The following is a 15070-nucleotide window of genomic DNA, read 5'->3' on the forward strand; positions in this document are numbered from 1 at the left end:
AGACAGAGAGGCAATTTCCTGGTCCAAACTTACTTAGGGACTGACACGACCTTCTCCTTGTCCTATTGCTGATGAAAGAAAGCTGTCACTCATCTTATTCTTCTTAAAAATTCCAGGGCAAAGGAAGGTCAGTAGGGGTTTAGGCAAGAGAGGAGGGAGACAGTCAGGTTTGGGAGGATGAAATGCTGATTTCAAAGGACAATGAACTGGGAGGGGGTTGTGGACCACTCTACACCCTACAGAGTCCCGGTGGGAAAAGATGCTGCCCACTGGGTCCATTCTTTGGAGGCGGAGGGGGGATCCATCCCACATGGGTGCTGATAGTTGGGAGCAAGGAGACAATCTGAAGGTTAGAGCACAAATTTCAGAACACAATGAAGCCATCAGGATTGTCTGTAACCTCACTTCTCACTCTGGCCTCTTAATTCATGCTTCCAGCGGCCCCTCCCCTCACACCTCTGTTCTCTGCCTTCCCATTGTGCTTTGCATCTTCTAACATGCTAGGTACTTCACTCATGTAATTCATTCACTGCTGAAATTCCAACCACAACCTCCCCTCCCCTCCGACTGGAAGCACCACAATGGATCTCTGCAGACAGAGTGCTTAAAACAGCACCGCCTGGCTGGTGGTCAATAAAGACTCAATGAACGAACGAACAGATCTGGGTAGCTAAAGCCTGAGTTTCTCTGCGGCACAATGACAAGGTCTAGACCAGAAGGAGGGAGATGCAGGTGTGTGCTGGTCGGCCACGTTGAAGCCACTGCACATTTAAATCCTTTGACCGGCTGTTTAAACTCTGAGCCAATAGCAGATCCTCCTCCCCAAAATGGGGACTGATGTGACCTCATTTGGCCTGGCTCACAGGCCTGTGTTTCTCACTTTTCACATTCTCCTTTTCTGTACTCAAGGCTCACGTGTCCCCTTCTTGTGCCCTGATGTTCCCAGGCAGAACTCCTCTGAGATCCCCTGTCCATGGCTTCGTTCCCACCTCACCTGTTATCCTGTCTGTGTTGTGTGCCTCTCTGAATCCTCAGCAACCATAACTCAGCTAACACTCATCTGGGACCCACTGCATGCCAGACACTAGCTCTGGATGTATTACATTAACTGAGTCATTTCAACCTCAGACAACCCATTTTACAGATGGGGAAGCTGAGGCACAGAGAATCAAGTCAACTTGTCCCAAGTCTTAGAACTGTGAAGAGGAGTGGTCAAGGTTTGAACTTGGGCGGTGGGCTCCAGCCTTACCTTTCTGTGTCCACGGCCTGTCGGGAGGCACAGTGCTTGGCACACTGGAGCAGCACGTAAATATTGGAGAAGTGTGCAAATTAGGGAGTTGGACCATGCCTTTTGCCTTCCAAGCCCCAAAGTGTTGTTCTGAGAAGAAAGCAAAAATGAACGTGAGGGGGCTTTGTGAATCCGAAAGCACTGAGCCCTTAGAGGTTATTGTTATAATTAAATCTTTTTTAATTATTTAATATGCATTAAAACATTTTTCTTTATTTTATTTTAATTGTTGTTCAAGTACAGTTTTCTGTCTTTTACTCCCATCCCAGCCCACTCCCCAGCCCTCCTCACCTCCCTCCCATTTCCAAGCCCCCCCTAGTTTTTGTCCATGTGTCCTTGATACTTGTGCCTATAAACCCTTCCCCTTTTTTCCTGAAATTCCCTCCCCTATAATTAAATCTTTTTAATGCAATGAAAGTAGAAATGTCTACAACATAGCTAAAGAAGCATCTATGACAATATTCACCTTCTATTCTTGGGCAGCTTTGTAAATGCCCTGTGAAACGGCTTACAGATTTCTAGAATTCTTTCTTGACCCTCTACCAAACTTTCAGATTAACAATATTTGAGCAACTTCACTTCAGCCTTCTTCTGAATCTTTCTTTTACCTTATGTTTCTTTTATTTTTATTCTTAAAAATTGTGGTAAAGTATACCTAACACAGTTTACCACTTTAAGTTCATTAGGTGCACCCACGTGTTTGTGCAGCCATTACCACCATCCATCTCCAGGGATATTTTCCTCTTCCAAAACAGAAACTCCCCCAGCCCCTGGCAACCACTGTTTTACATCCTGTTTGTATTAATGTAACTGCTTTAGGCAGCTCATTTAGGTGGAATCACATAGTAGTTATTCTTCTCTTGACCAGTCTATTTCACTTAGCATAATGTCTTCAAGATTTACCCACATCAGTGCACGTGCTAGCATTTCCTTCCTTTTGGGGGGCTGAATAATATCCCACTATGTGCACGGACCACATTTTATGCGTTCATCTGTCAATAGACACTTGGGTTGCTTCCACTTTTCTGCTGCTGTGAACATGGGTGCACAGCTAGGTTTGTGGCCCTGTTTCAATTCTAGCAGTAGGCTTGCTGGGTCCGTCCCACCGCTTCCCACAGCCACTGACCCACTCTGCATTCCTACCAGCAGTAAACAAGGGTTCCAGTGTCTTCCCATCCTCACCAACAGCTGTTCTTTTTTGCTTTTCATTTGCTTAGATATTGTTGTCCCGATGGGTGTGAAGTCGTTTGCTCTGAATCTTTGAGTGATTCGGTTTTTCTTGTTTGTCTTCCACATCGCTGACTTATTTTCCGTCTTCAAAACACAGTCTTTGCCGCTTTGAATAGACTTGATTCTGTCGTCTTGCATTTCTTCATTCCTTTATCTAGCCTTCAAATTGTTGGCTCAACATCTGCTGGCTACTCACTGTCCTAGGTGCTGGAAAACCCTGATGAGTAAGCCCATCACAGCTCACTAGGAGTTCAAGGTTGAGTTTGGGCATAAAGTACATAATCATGGTGGTGTGTTACTTAAAGGTATAAATTATCTCATTTATTACTGCACTTGAAGATATCATCATGTAAATTGTACATGACAAAAGCTTAATTACCCAGAACCCTGAGATTCTTATTTCTGGAAATCCAAGTTTTCTGGATGTATGAGGGCTTTATTTTGTTTTAAATCAACTTTATGTTTTAAAACAGTTTTGAGATTTACTACAAAGTTAATATAGAAAGTTCCCATAAATCCCACACCCTATTAACATCTTACTAGTAGCATAGTATATTTGTTATAATCAATGAATGAATGCTGGTACATTGTTACTAACTAATGTTCATAGTTTATTCAGATTTTCTTACTTTTTACTTAATGCATTTTTCTGGTGCAGGAGTCACATCTGGGATGCCACATGGGATGTAGTTGTGTTTCCTTAGGTTCCTCTTGATTGTTACACTTTCTTGGGCTTTCCTTGCTGTTGATGACCTTGACAGTTTTGAGGAACACTGGTCAGATATGTCCTAGGCCAGTTTTCTGTTTGGATTGGTCTGATGATTTTCTCATGATCAGGCTGAGGCTATAGGTTTTGGGAGAAGGAGATCAGAGAGGTAAAGTGCACTTTCATTCCATCATATTGAAGGTTCATATCAACATGATTTGTCACTCTTGACATTGACTTTGGTGACCTGATTAAGGTCATGTTTATCATGTTTCTTGACTGTAAAGTTATTTCCCACCAATCTTTGCATACTGTTCTCTTTGGAAAGAACAGTGTCATATCATTACATGCCCACACTTGAGGAGCAGGAAGGTACGCTCCCACCTTTAGAGGGTATCTCTGCATAAATCATTGGGAATTCTTCTGCATGGGAGACTTGTCTCTTCTCTCCCCTTTATTTATGTATTTAGTCTTTCACTTAGATCAGTGTGACTCATGGATATTTATTCTATACCTTGGGTCATGATCCAGTACTACTTTATTTTGTTGCTGAAATTGTTCTAGCTTTGGCCATTGTGAGATTTTTAGTTGGCCTCTGTGTCCCTTTGACATTCTTCCATATCGCTGTGCATTTTTTGGTTTGTTTGGTTTTGAACACTTCCTTACTTTCTGCCATAAAATTTGTTCCAGGCTCATTTCATATATTTCCTGCCCCAGGCCTAGAATCAGCCAGTTCTCCAAGAATCCGTGGCTCCTTTTATTAGCAGATGGTTTTAGAGACCAAGATCTAGGTGCTAAGAGTGCTTATTGCTATTAGGGTGTCACGGCATTTGGGCCCTCTCAGCTGTGTGTAAACAGACCCTCAATTTTGATTACTCTTTTTGGCACTGGGGTGGAAATACTGATAGAATATTGTACAAGTTTTCCTGCATTTAGTACAGAATATAATCAATGTAATTCAACCTGCTCTCGGGAACTGGGGTATCATCCTGAAGATGCTGGTTGTTTGGCCATGATGAGTGATCACCCTCAGTGCCCATCAAGCTTTGAAAGGCTGTTGAGTCACACACTGTGGTGTCATGCCATTGTGCTGTTTGAATCTGCTCTGCCTTTTGCTCATCTAAAGTTTTTTCCTCTTGGTGTCTTTAGCAACCCCCTCTTCTTCCTTCTAATTTACTCTTTGTAATCTGCTGTCTCCTACTAATCAGACAACCAAGTTTGGTCAACCCATCAATAAAGTAAAAGCAAAGAGGTGTTGAGTAAGATCTGAGGTTCCTGCCGGTAAAAAAAATGGACCTTGTAACATCAATCTTAAATTATGTAGAAAAACCTCCTTTCCTTTTTTTCTTATCCCTCTTTTTCTGCTATACTCTAGTTGGAAAACAGTACTGGATAGGTTAGGTCAAACATATGTTTCAAATATGAATGCCAAACGCATATGAGATGCTTGTTTGTCTGTGTGCTCTGTTCCCAAGCCCTCAAGTTGTATCTGGACAGCTCTCAGTGCAGTGGAGGGAGCAGTAGATTTGAAGGGCATTTGAGCCTTGACTTTCTTGCTCTGACTCAGGCAAGTCATCCACTTCTCTGAGCCTAAGTTATCTCATAGACGATGAAAGAGTTAGCCTAGAACTCTAGATTCCTTTCGAGGTTTGACATCCTGTGACTTCTGAGTGATGTTTATTAATCTTAGGAGAGCCACAGGATCAAATGGGCTTGAGAGCATCTAATCTCAGTTAAGCTGCCTTCACACTGAGTGACCTTGGGGAAGTTACCCATAGGCACTTATTATGTAATAAAGGAGGTGCTGCACATTGAGAGGGGAAATATGGATTGTGGGTGGATATATTAGGAAAACTGAATCACTATATGGGGGAGAATAAAACTGGATCTGCACGTAAAGTCACTAGCTGGATTAAATTCCTGAGTGAGAAAGACTAAAATATATACTTACGGGAGAAAAATTAGGAGAATATCTCTGTGGTAAAGGGTAAGGAAGGTCTTCAACAAATGTTAAAACACAGAACTTAAGCCCCCCCCCCAAAACCCAAAAGAGGTGAGATTGATTTCATCAAAGTTAGATGTACGCCAGCAACATAGTTGGATCCAGGAAGGGTGAAAAAAAAGTGGAAAATAGAGTATGATTTGCAACAATATCACATGCAAAATTAAAAACATATTCACACATTTTGCAAGCACTCATTCAAATGAAAGTATAGAGATTAAGAGCGTTGCCTGTGGAGAGGATAGGGGAGTGGGGATGGGAAATAGGACTAAAGGGGAAGAACACCTAAACAAACAAATGCAACCAGCAAGGGGCCTTGCTTGGTTCTCTAATGACCTTGTGTCATGTATACATGTGCATATTTGCACACATGCATATTTTTATTTTGTGTTTGTATAAACATCACTCTCCCTGATCTGCAGATGACAAGTCCCTGATGGCAAGAATTAGCGCGGAGCACACACCAGGCATTTATGTTGGTGAGATGAATAATGAAGGTACACGGACTATTTTTGCTCTAGCTACTTCACTGCCGTTTTGTGGGCACAGTGTGAAATACCAGGCACAAATACTCACTGAGACTTTAGAAGCTGTTGGCCTGGAATGGTCCTTCAGACTCATCTGGCCCAATGTTTTTCAGATTTCTAGATTTCACAGATAGGTTAAGAGGTAAGTGGACTGAAAAAATAAAAAAACAATTTCTCTAGCCCACCTATCTTTTCCTGAATCCATGTATGGGCTGAAAAACTCATCACTATCATCTTACCAGAAAAAAAAAAGTGGAGGGAGCTTTTTAATGTTTTTGGGTAACATAACTATCAAGTACTATGAACATTAAAAGAGCCATTGAGATAGACTGAGAATATCAATACAGGCTTCTGAGAGAAGGTAATAGTTGAACTTGGCCTTGAATAATGGGGTTTTTAACATCAGAAAAGTAGAAAATTCAAATAAAGTTTTGCACTTTCGGTGAAATAATTTAGTGTAATGAAAACTTTGCTACATTCTTCCCAGTTTTTTACCTTTTTATGCCAACTTTATCATAACCTGAACCAGAACCAGGAGTCACTGAGCTGGTCCAACTTCAGAGAGGTAGGGTTTAAGCTCCGCTGGTAGGTCCTGGTAGATTTAGGCCTACAACCCAAGCTTCTTACTCACAAGAAAGCATTTGCCACTGAACCCACTTAGTTCTTCTGGAAGAAGCTCCCAAAGTCCTACTAAGCCCTGGTGGAAAATTCCCTCTTATTTTGGCCAGCTCTGGGTCAGCTGGCAGATATTTTAAAAGAAAATTTCTTCTGATCCATTGAAGGGCAAAAGGTGCTTTGAACTCAGTCTGGAGAGGAACTTAGTTCATCATGTGCACATCCCAGACCTGTTGCTATAGCACCTGAAATAAATGAGTCACAGGGGAAACACAGTCAGGGATGGTGACAGCTATATGTGCAAGTCAGCGGCTGGTTACGCAGCCAGTCAGGAACGATAAGCTTCCCTTTCGGCCATAAACCCGGCGCAGCTGTGGGGTGTGAGCAAACCTGTGTAAAGGGAGGGAGATGCTTTATTTCCTATTGGCATCGAGTCCTTTTGAACCTTGACCTTCCTCGAACTGTCCTTATTTGATAAGTGCAGGGTATCAGAAACTGAAAAGAATAAGTCAAAAATGCCTGTGCCTCAGCCATCTAAAATAACAGACCTCAGGATGAGACAGGGAACAACAATGCCACCGCAAGAAAAGCAATAAGGACAGATGTGTCCTTTAGAAAACGCACCAGTTCTGGGTCCCCTGAATCCATTTAATGTGGGTGAACAAAGAGTGGAGGTGATTCCTTCATCTCCTTTGATACACTTTTGAATGTTCCAGTTTGTCCGGAAGTACAAAGAGTAAACACACCAAGTAGACCTTCAGGTGTTGCTCCTGGTTCTGACATATCCTGACGGGGTCTAAGAAGGAGAGGGCTGAGGCAGCCAAGCAAGTGGCAGTGTAGCTCCTTGTCGTGCTGACGGTGGCCTCAGTTCCAGGTCACAGAAGTAAGGAGGCCAACAGTTTTGAATTCCTGGGCACTCTAGGAGGATCAAACAAAACCTTTACAAAGAAGCACCAAGAACTCAGAAAGAGGCATTGTGGGCGCACGGGACCACTTGCATACCAGCTCACATGCAACCGCCCAGCCACAGGAACTGTGTGGACAGAGAGGGAAGGGGTAAGTTAAACCCAGGAGCAGAAAAAAAAACAATAACATTTTGGTCTTGCATTATTCAAATAGGCTGATTATATTTGTAACTTCCCTCTGTAAATTCACTTTTTTTTTAGGGAAGAGTATATATTTCCCACATTTGAAGCTTTTCTGGGTGTGAAGAATGAACATAAGAAAGATATACCAGTGGAGGGGAAGGGCAGCATCAGTGAGGAATTGATTTCAAAGCGGGTGGAGGGATGTAACAGGAAGGAAGGGCCCCAGGCCAATAGGGACTGACAACCCTGAGTTCCTAAAGGCCTTCGCAGCCACCTCCTCCTTCCTGCCCCACCTTAGTGTTCTGAAGGCCAAGCATTATCTATAAAACCTATTGGCCTTCTTGTCACACGCTCCCTTCCCTTTAATTCACCCAGCAGATCACTGCCCATTAATTCTTCTAAATGCAGTTCAAACACATAACGTTTTCTAGCTCACAATCCTTCTGTGGTCCTCCTTTATCTACCAAGTAAAATACTTTTCTACTCTCTGCATTCTTCTCCCTGCCTTAGTTAAACCACTGCCGCCCTTTGATGGGGGGGCTGTCCCCGGACTCTGTTTTTCCAGATCTTCCTGCTCACTGCCCGCCCAGGAGCTCTGCTCTGCTGTGAAGCCCTCGCCCACGTTCCAAGGCCTGTTTCAAGTATTGCCTTACCTATGATGCCTTATCTGGTAACCTGGATCTATCCTGATGGATCCTTCAATTCCCATAGTAATTTATACATAGTCCTATAGTAATGTATATTTATATAATTATGTAATATGGATCAATGATTACCTTTACCTGTAATTACATATCTACATCCAGCTATAATGATCATCACTGTATAAGTCATGGCATTCATCATATCTCTCCTTGTATTATAAGCAAAGATAACTTCCATTGTTTTTAGTATCTTATACTATTTTTTCTACTAGATTGAAAGGAAAACTCTTTGACTGGACCTTCCATATTTGTCTCTTTTTTCTTTTTTCTTTCCCTTTTGGCGTTGTGAAAAGGAGCACTGTTGTAAAAGCGCACACAACCTAAATACACCGCTTCATAAATCATCACGAGAAGAACAGCAAGTAACCAGCACCCAGGTCCAGAAAGAGAACATTGCCGACACCTCAGAAGCCCCGTCCTTTGCCCCACTGTGCCTTTTCCCTTCCCCCTCCACCATATTCACTTTCCTCTCCTTTTTAATCCCTGCCATAGAGGCTCAGGCTCAGCAAGTGGCCGGGAGATGTTAGCAGGCTGCATGAAGAGAGGATGAGGTCGGTGCAGCCTAAGAAAAAACACCAGCTGGATTCGTTCTCATCACTGGAAAAGGGGCCCAAGTTTCATTCACCCAACGGTGGGTCAGAATTCTCTTCATGTGTGAAAGATGCACATTCTGCAATCACAATTGTTATTTAAAGAGTGTCTATGGGGCAAGAACTCTGCACTGCAGGCTCGAAGTCCTGAGCAAGGAAAGACAGTGCTTGGTTACCTGCATTTTGAACCATCAGGAAGTTAGATATGGTGGCTGCTTTTGTGGGGTTCGAACAGGCGCCTAAAAAAATCACGCAGGCCCCTGGTTCCTGGGAACGGTCCAGGAACCACTGTTCTCCTAGTAAAGTCGGGATCCTGAGGTCGAATCCGATTTTCAGGACTTCTCAGAAGCCCCATAGTGGGAGAGCATCTAGAGGGATCCTAGGGTAAAGGGACCGGGGATAACTGTCTCGTGCCTTCTTATTGCTGTGACCGGTCACCTTTTCAATATTTATGCCTTATTTTTATCTTTGCATTTGAGAAGCATTATCTGTGCACAGGCTGTTAAAAACAGTTCTGAGGGAAACACACTTCCAGCTGCTTCCTCCTGTTTTCCATCTGCTGCAGTTCTGCGTCTCTGCGTGCGCGGAACTGTTGCTTGTGGATGTAACTGGGACTTCGCTGAGGACTGGGAGGAAAAATTCCCTAAGGGCGAGTTGTCAGTTCAGTTGATCTGAAAGCGATTATCTTGATCAGTCACTAACACACATTAAACTTCCAAGCGGAGCAATCAAATAAACACCGAGAGATGTTAAGTTTAAGGAGTTAACTTGCTTGAGTTATATCTTTGCATCCCTGTATTTATGCATCGGCCAGTCTTCCTCCCACTTAATCTTGAATATGTAAATCCTCCATTTATCTGGAATTACTCAGTGAAAGGCTGGTGTGTGAGTGTGGAGATTATAATATTCCATCACCACCCCTGATCCTCTTTGCCTCTTATTCTTTTCATAACAGATCAAAAAAGCTACGTGCATGCTACAAGAATATATTATTTTAAGAGACTTGGACTTAGAAATTGATTTCCTTGATGACAAAAAGAAAAGTCTCTTTCTGACCCGGAGGGTCACTTCATAATCCTGTCACTCGACATCAAAAAGGCCTTCTTTTTTTCTTTTAGGAGGAATGAGAATATTTCTGAAAAGGAATTATTTTTTCAGCTACAGTAAAAAGTGTGACTTGCAGACTTAGCTCTTCCGAGAAGGGGGCCCTATTCAGAATTTATCCCCCATAATCAGAGTAAGTTGCTGTTATATTTTCGGGTCAGGCAGTATTGGATGGAAATTGGGATTTGTACCATGGGATGAAATTGATACTACATTTTATTGATGATTTTAGGCTTAAGTTAGATTCCTTTTATTTCTTTTTGTAAAGAGATTCCACTGCTTTCAGATATATAATAATGACCGTTAAAGTGAGCTGGCTATCCTCCTTGGGTCTGGACTTCGATTAATAGGCTTCTGATTGAGGTTTGAGCCCCAACACTTTAATTTGCATTTCAGGAATGCCTGTGCCTGCCGCTGAACCTGGTCACCGAGGACGGTGATTCTCCATTCTGCTGCCCCGGCCACACTTCTGGAAATTTTACTTGGTTGGTCTGGAGGCCTGGCCCCAAGAGTGTTTGAGAAGCTTGCAGAGAGATTCTAATGAGCAGGCAGCCTTGAGAACCGCTGCAACCACGTGATCTCTATGATTAGAAAGTGCTGGCTGCAGCACGCGGCATTCTGCCGCTATGAAGTGTCGGCTGTAGCAGTCTAACGTGTGTAGCTCTGGGGCCCATGGTCACAGTGGCCTCCAGACGGGTGTTCTGATAGAAGATTTCTGAAAGCCTCAGAGCATCTGTTTGAATTCCCTGAATTCATATTTTAGTGTTCATTTTACTGTTGGATGTAATGAGATTAGAAAAAAGTCTCCTCAATTGAAGATACGCGTGTATATACTTTAAATAAGCTCACATATGATGAGGTCTGTCCAAAAAGTATTCAGCCATGTGCTAGGAAAAACAGAGGCATTTACTGAGGAAGATACGAGATACAAGGAACATTGTCCATAGGACAGTGATGCCTCAGTCCCCTTCAAAGTAGGCGCCTTGGGACCTCACACAATTGTTCCAAATGCCATCAGCTGCCCCGTTGTAGTTTCCTGAATCTCATCAACAGTCTGAAATCTCTTCCCTTTCGAAGGTGATTTTAGTTTTGGGAAAAGCCAGAAGTTACAGGGCACCAAATCTGGGCTGTAGACGGGCTGTGTCACTTGAGTGATTTGATGTTTCCCCCAAAACTGCGTGGAACATGATGCATGAGTGGGCGTGTTGTCATGATAAAGCTGCCAATCACCAGATGCCAGTGACTGTGGCCTTCTGAATCATCCCAATAGTCTCTGTGGAGGAATGTCCAAGCTTAATGCAAAATTTGATGTAGTTATGTTGTTTTTCTCACTTAGTCATTTTGAATATGATGACCACACAGTACACATGCTCACTCAATAGCATCTACCATCCCCACTGATTAGTGCAGCGAAATAGTCATTGTTCATACGTGTGCATTCCAATCCACTCTCCTTGGCTGCCAGGTTACATGAATGTCATGCAAACTGTTCTCACTCTACTAACAATAGTTGAGTCACTGTTCTCACTCTATTAACAATACTTTTTCCAGACAGACCTCGGTATACTAAAATGAAAGTCTAATGTGTAATGAGGTAGCAGCAAAAGAATAGACTTTAAGATTCCTGCTGATCTCTTTAAGCCCCATCCAAAAGATCTCTACCACAGGGCCAGACATTCCACCATTACTGATTCATTTCTTAGTTTTAATCTTGTTACTTCAGCTGGTTAACTTTAAAAGTCACTTCGTTCCTGTGGACACAGCACTGAATAGCACTGGTTCCTAGTGCCCGAGAGGAAAGGATGTGTCAGACCTTCTGTATACAGGGTCATGGAGAAACACGTGACCAGCGTGTGACTTCTGGGGACTGTGACCTGGGCAGTAGCACAGGATACTGTGCTTAAAAGGAACCCAAGATTGGCTTAAAGCTCTGCTTTTATGCATTTTTAAAAAATTCTCATTTGTTTAGAGAGAGTGGGAAGTGGGGGGAGAGAGAGTGGGGGAGAGAGAGAGAGAGAGAGAGACATCAATTGGTTGCCCCCTATACGTGCCCTGACTCAGGATCGAGCCCACAACCTAGGCATGAGCTGTGACCAAGAATCGAACCAATGACCTTTTGGTGCACGTAACAACACTCCAACCAACTGAGCCACATCAGCCAGGGCTACTTTTATCATTTTGAAATTCTTCACAATAATTTTTAAACAGGGATTCTGCTGGTCCTGGGTGCGGCCTCCAAAGATAAACTGCCCTTTGCTCACCTGCCAGCGGCTCAGAGAGAGAGAAGGGTTGAGGAGCTGTGAGGCTGTAAGTCACCAGGGTTGAGGGGTTTAAGAAACATTCACCATTATGTGGGCCCTTAGGAGGACGTGTTTGGTGCCATCTCTATCCCGCATGACATTGGGGACAGTTGCTCACTCACAAATATTTACCGAGTATGGCTGTATGCTAGGCACCAGGCTAAATGCTGGGGACATCATACGGAGCCTTCACAGAGCGGAACTCGAGGACGGGATTGTTGACGACAGTTACGGGGGAGAGTGCTATGGCATGGGGTGCGTGAGGTGCCATGGTGATACCATCTGAGGGCACCTGAGTCACCTTGCTGGGGCCAGGGAAGACAGCATGTTTATGCTATGAAAGATGGAAAACTAGTCGTCTCGCCCCTCTTTGCCTTCTGCTTCTGGCACAGGGAGTTCCTTACCTGGCACTTCCTTTCCAAACCTCCGTGAGGGAGTCTCCATCCACCTGCCCCATGTCCTCCCCTTCGTTTTTTCCCGGAGGCCCTTGTCTTTTCATCTCGGACACCTTACATTTCTGGTGTTCTCAACTTTGGTGCTCCCGGAGACACACCGAGGCCCGTGGAAAGTGCTCTGGGGTCTGCCGTATCGGGGTTCAAATCTCAGGAGTCTTCCACCTGAACACTCTCAGCCTCACTTCCTCATTGTAAAAATGGTCCGTTGCTGTCAACCCCGGAGGTTTGCTGGAGAGGAAAAGTGATAAAGGAGTTCAGAGGACGTGGTCTCTTGTAAGTTACCTGTTGGTTTCTCTTCCTTCCTTCCCACTGGGACCTCAGTTCAAGTGACTTGTCCAATACCATTTCCCTCAACTCCAACTGTCTGTCCTCATGAACTTCCTAGGCCTAGACTCCTCCTAACTCCCTGTCTGTTCAGCGATCAGGGGCCCTGCTGTAATGCCTGGTTTTGCAAAAGGTTTACTCCTTTTGAAGGGTATAGCAGAAGCCTCCCCAGTTGGATTCCTTGGGGGCAGAAGCCAAGTCTGATAAATTTTTTGAACATTCCTATGGTGTCCACTCCAGGGGTCTGCACACGGAAGGAAAGTCACAAATGTAGCATTCGTTGGCCATCAGGCACAAAGGGCACATACAACATGGAGGGGACAGAATGGTTTTCCACCATTAATGTTAGTGAAATAATAATTGGCCAGAATTCCTTAAGCTTTTTATTTTATGCTTATTCAGGGATAGTGACTGTGCCCACGGCTTCTTATTTATCAGTTAATGTATCACTGTTATCAAGTTCCTTGAAAGCGTGTTGAAATACAAGCTTACCGTTCTTGGTTCCAGAAGAGGCAGATGTGGTTACACTTGACTTTTATAGAAGAGTCCTCAGCAAATCCCTCAGGATGTGGGGCTCTCATGAACTCTAAAATAGAGACATGCAATTTTCCTTTCCTTTCCTTTCCTTTCCTTTCCTTTCCTTTCCTTTCCTTTCCTTTCCTTTCCTTTCCTTTCCTTTTCTTTTTTCTTTCTTTTCTCTTTTCCCTCTTCTCTTGTCTTCTCTTGTCTTCTCTTCTCTTGTCTTCTCTTCTCTTCTCTTCTCTTCTCTCCTGTTCTCTTCTCTTTTCCCCTCCCTCCCCTCCCTTCCCCTCTCCTCTCCTCTCCTCTCCTCTCCCCTCCCCTCCCCTCCCCTCCTCCCATCCCCTCCTCTCCTCTCCTCTCCTTTCTTCTCTTTTTCTCTTGCACATAATTCTATTAGAAAGGATAAACTAAAAGAGGGAGAGTGGAAGGAGAGGGGAATTGTTGCTAAAGTGTCCGACAGGCCAGGCCCTCAGCAAACCCACTACAGCCACAACAGCCCTGGCGATCGCACACAGGGGCACTTACCAGGAGCCAGGCACCATGAGAATCCTCTTCACCTTCCTAATAATCCAACAGGTAGGTGCTGTTCTCCCTGGTTTACAGATGAGAAAACGGTGGCACAGCAAGGTTAGGTAATTCCCTCAGTTCTTCTCAGTCACAGAATGGCAGAGCCAGTGGCTCACCCAGACGGTTGGTTCCGGAACAAGAGTTTGTCACCTGTGTCGTGCTGCCCGTGCGGCACAGAGACTGATGCTAATAAAGACGTTTTGATCATAGGTATGCACTTGTGAACATGTTGACTGAGGCTGGCCCCATGTGTCACTTGAATAAAGACCGTGAAAGGGAAAGGCCAGGTCGCAGGAAGCCACGGGCTCTCATGGGGCCTCGACAACCACTTCTCTGACCATGCCAGCCCTTGTATTTGTACGTCCGTGGGAGGGTAGCCCAAGAGGATTTGAAAGCCTGTTATACAGTGCTCGGTACTGCCTGGGTATTCAGCCAATAACTGGGAAGCAGGGGAGCGGGGACGGGCAGTGCTCTCTGTCATTGGTGATAAAACTGAAGAAAGTGGGTTCTGCTGCCTGTGGTGGCTAAAGCCAAACTCACGAGACAGGTGCTGGTGCAAAAAGAAGGATGTTTTATTCAGGTGCGGCGAGACCCGGGAGAATGGTGGACTCCAGTCTCAATGACCATCTCCTCTTCCTGCTCGAGCCCATGGTTCTTAGAGGGACAGGGAGGGGAGGGCTTTCTTTCTGGAACCAATCATCCTGTTAGCTTTTGGCATGCCCAGGCCCTATCCATTCATCTTTGTAGCCTGTGGCATGCTAGGTATAAGAACCCCAGCCTGCGCCATCTTGGTTAGTGGGGGAGACTCCCCAGTGCTCCCTGACTCTCCACCGTATCAGGGTCAGAGGGATAGTGGGAAGTACCAGGATCCGCAGTCAGGTTCTCCAGCAGCCCTCAGCTGCCTCCTGATGGTGGACGTGGCTCTTGCACATCTGGGGGAGCTGGGTGGAGCCCGCAGGGCACCCCTGGATCCTGGTGCACTCGCATTCTCTGCCCAGTCCCCGCGTGGCCCACGCCTGTGACTGACAGTCTGCAGTCATAGTATGCC

Source organism: Phyllostomus hastatus, unplaced genomic scaffold (assembly GCF_019186645.2).
Source record: "Phyllostomus hastatus isolate PE091 unplaced genomic scaffold, TTU_PhHast_1.1 phas_contig_283, whole genome shotgun sequence".
In the NCBI taxonomy this organism is placed as follows: domain Eukaryota; kingdom Metazoa; phylum Chordata; class Mammalia; order Chiroptera; family Phyllostomidae; genus Phyllostomus; species Phyllostomus hastatus.